The sequence below is a fragment of the Oncorhynchus nerka genome, linkage group LG9a, assembly GCF_034236695.1.
Source record: "Oncorhynchus nerka isolate Pitt River linkage group LG9a, Oner_Uvic_2.0, whole genome shotgun sequence".
NCBI classification, from domain to species: Eukaryota; Metazoa; Chordata; class Actinopteri; order Salmoniformes; family Salmonidae; genus Oncorhynchus; species Oncorhynchus nerka.
Window position 1 is genome coordinate 48,409,545 of NC_088404.1, and position 3,978 is coordinate 48,413,522.

General features: G+C 43.5%; 1 long non-coding RNA gene across 1 annotated transcript; it reads left to right on the forward strand.

The window, feature by feature from the left end:
• Nucleotides 1–1,408: 1,408 nt before the first annotated feature.
• Nucleotides 1,409–2,292, forward strand: LOC135573412 (uncharacterized). The gene is made up of 2 exons (XR_010464736.1): nucleotides 1,409–1,466; nucleotides 1,743–2,292. It is a non-coding gene; the product is annotated as an uncharacterized LOC135573412 (long non-coding RNA).
• Nucleotides 2,293–3,978: the final 1,686 nt, after the last annotated feature.

Genomic DNA, 3,978 nt, shown 5'->3' on the forward strand with positions numbered 1-3,978 from the left:
TGCTCCAAAACCTTAGTGCTGCTTTTGATACCATCGATCACCACATTCATTTGGAGAGATCGGAAACCCAAAATGGTCTGCAGTTCTGGCCTGCTTTAGATCTTATCTGTCAAGATATCAGTTTGTCTCTGTGGATGGTTTGTCCTCTGACAAGTCAACTGTACATTTCGGTGTTTCTCAAGGTTCCATTTTAGGACCACTATTGTTTTCACTATATAATTTACCTCTTGGTGATGTCATTCGGGAACATAATGTTAACATTCACTGTTATGCGGACGATACACAGCTGTATATTCCGATGAAACATAGTGAAGCCCCAAAATTGTCCTCCCTAGGAGCCTGTGTTTCAGACATAAGGAAGTGGGTGGTGGCAAATGTTCTACTTTAAAACTCGGACAAAACAGAGATGCTAGTTCTTGGTCAAAAGAAACAAAGATCTTCTTTTAAATCTGACAATTAATCTTGATGGTTGTACAGTCGTTTCAAATAAAACTGTGAAAGACCTCGGCGTTACTCTGGACCCTGATCTCTCTTTTGACGAACATATCAAGAATGTTTCAAGAACAGCAATTTACATCTTTGTAGCATTGCAAAATTCTGAAACATATCAAGAATGTTTGAACCAAAAAGAACTGGTTTCCTGTTAAGGCAGCAATTTACATCTTTGTAGCATTGCAAAATTCTGAAACTTTCTGTCCAAAAATGATGCAGAAAAATGTATCCATGCTTTTGTCACTTCTAGATTAGACTACTGCAATGCTCTACTTTCCTGCTACCCGGATAAAGCACTAAATAAACTTCAGTTAGTACTAAAGACAGCTGCTAGAATCTTGACTTGAACCAAAAACTGTGATCATTTTAGTGCCAGCCCCTCCACACTGGTTTCCTGTTAAGGCTAGGGCTGATTTCAAGGTTTTTCTGCTAACCTACAAAGCATTACATGTGCTTGCTCCTGCCTATCTTAACAATTTGGTCCTGCCGTACATACCTACACGTACGCTACGGTCACAAGACGCAGGCCTCCTTACTGTCCTTAGAATTTCTAAGCAAACAGCTGGAGGCAGGGCTTTCTCTCCATTTTTATGGAATGGTCTGCCGATCCATGTGAGAGATGCAGACTCGGTCTCGACCTTCAAGTCTTTATTGAAGACTCATCTCTTCAGTAGGTCCTATGATTTAGTGTAGTGTGGCCCAGGAGTGTGAAGGTGAACGGAAAGGCACTGGAGCATCTAACCGCCCTTGCTGTCTCTGCCTGGCCGGTTTCCCGACTGGGATTCTCTGCCTCAAAAACTATTACAGGGGCTGAGTCACTGGCTGACTGGTCCTCTTCCATGCCGTCCCTAGGAGGGGTACGTCACTTGAGTGGGTTGAGTCACTGACGTGATCTTCCTGTCCGGGTCGGCACCCCCCGGGTTTGTGCCATTGGGGAGATCTTCATGGGCTATACTTGGCCTTGTCTCAGGATGGTAAGTTGGTGGTTGAAGATATCTCTCTAGTGGTGTAGGGCTGTGCTTTGGCAAAGTGGGTGGAATTATATCCTGCCTGTTTGGCCCTGCCTGGGGGTATCGTCAGACGGGGCAACAGTGTCTCCCGACCCCTCCTGTCTCAGCCTCCAGTATTTATGCTCCAATAGTTTGTGTCAGCGGGCTATGGTCAGTCTGTTATATCTGGAGTATTTCTCCAGTCTTATCCGGTGTCCTGTGTGAATTTAAGTATGTTCTCTCTAATTCTTTCTCTTGGAGGACCTGAGCCCTAGGACCATGCCTCAGGCCTACCTGGCCTGATGACTCTTTGCTATCCCCAAGCCACCTGGCCGCACTGCTGCTCCAGTTTCAACTGTTCTGCGGCTATGGAACCCTGACCTGTTCACCGGACCTGCTACCTGTCCCAGACCTGCTGTTTTCAACTCTCTAGAGACAGCATGAGCGGTAGAGATACTCTGAATGGTCGGCTATGAAAAGACAACTGACATTTACTCCTGAGGTGCTGACCTATTGCACCCTTGTTGACCACTGTGATTGTTATTTGACGCTGCTGGTCATCTATGAGCATTTGAACATCTTGGCCATGTTCTGTTATAATCTCCACCCGGCACAGCCATAAGAGGACTGGCCACCCCTCAGAGCCTGGTTCCTCTCTGGGTTTCATCCTAGGTTCTGGCAATTCTAGGGAGTTTTTCCTAGCCACTGTGCATCTACACCTGCATTGCTTGTTTGGTGTTTTAGGCTGGGTTTATGTACAACACTTGCTGATGTAAGAAGGGCTTTATAAATACATTTGATTGGATTTGAAGGTGAATGTTGAACTTTTGTTGCACACATATCCAGATGATGCTGCATAACATTTTGTGTGATTGAGGCATCCGGCTGATCTTAGGCTAAATTTGTACGAATTTGGGAGGACATTTTTGGGGGGAAATAGAGGCCAAAACAGACAGACCTGATATGCCCATAATTCAAAGTCCATTACATCACATGCGGAGTGGGACAGAACGCACTGCAACTTCCTGTGCAACGCATTGCTGTATGGCAAACGCAGAGTTCCATTGGAAATGAATGTACTTCTGGTGTACAGAAAAAACTGTCGGTCTAATCGAGGCGTTTTGTTACAACAGAAGTACATGGAACATAATGTAACCACACCTGTATAGCATAAGAAAAGCCAATATACAAAGTAGACAAAGTGTCTCCTGACAGGCTGGTGTAACTGAGTCAGGTTTGTAGGCCTCCTTGCTCGTACACACTTTTTCAGTTTGGCTTACAAATTATCTATAGAATTGAGGTCAGGGCTTTGTAATGGCCACTCCAATGACTTTGTTGTCCTTAAGCCATTTTGCCACAACTTTGGAAGTATGCTTCCAAAGGGTCATTGTCCATTTGGAAGACCCATTTGCGACCAAGCTTTAACTTCCTGATGTCTTGAGATGTTTCATTATATCCACATAATTGTCCTGCCTCATGATGCCATCGATTTTGTGTTAGTGCACCAATCCCTCCTGCAGCAAAGCACCCCCACAACATGATGCTGCCATCCCCGTGCTTCATGGTTGGGATGGTGTTCCTCTGCTTGCAAGCCTCCTCTTTTTCCTCCAAACATAACAATGGTCATTATGGCCAAACAGTTCTATTTTTGTTTCATCAGACCAGAGGACATTTCTCCAAAAAATCTGATCTTCGTTCCATTGTGCTTTCGCACCAAAGTACCTTCATCTCTAGGAGACAGAACGCGTCTCCCTCCTGAGTGGTATGACTGCTGCATTATCCTATGGTGTTTATACTGGCATACTATTGTTTTTACAGATGAACGTGGTACTTTCAGGCGTTTCTAAATTGCTCCCAAGGATGAACCAGATTTGTGGAGGTCTACAATTTTTTTTCTGAGGTCTTGGCTGATTTATTTTGATTTTCCCATGATGTCAAGCGAAGAGGCACTGAGTTTGAATGTAGGCCTTGAAATACATCCACAGGTACACCTCCAATTGACTCAAATGATGGCAATTAGCCTATTATAAGCTTCTAAAGCCATGCCATTCTTTTTTTAATTTTCCAAGCTGTTTAAAGGCACAGTCAACTTAGTGTATGTAAACTTCTGACCCACTGGAATTGTGATACAATGAATAAGTGAAATAATCTGCCTGTAAACAATTGTTGAAAAAATTACTTGTGTGATGCACAAAGTAGATGTCCTATCCGACTTGCCAAAACTATAGTTTATTAACAAGACATTTGTGGAGTGGTTGAAAAACGAGTTTTAATGTTAATGTACATTTGTCACGTTCGTGATAAGAGACGGATCAAGGTGCATCGTGTGTTGAATTCCACATCTTTATTACGGTGAAACTATAAACAAAAACAATAAACCAACAACGAAACGTGAAAGTAGTGGTGCCACATGCACAAAACAATATCCCACAAACACAGGTGGGAAAAATGGCTACCTAAATATGATCCCCAATTAGAGGCAATCATTACACCCCCC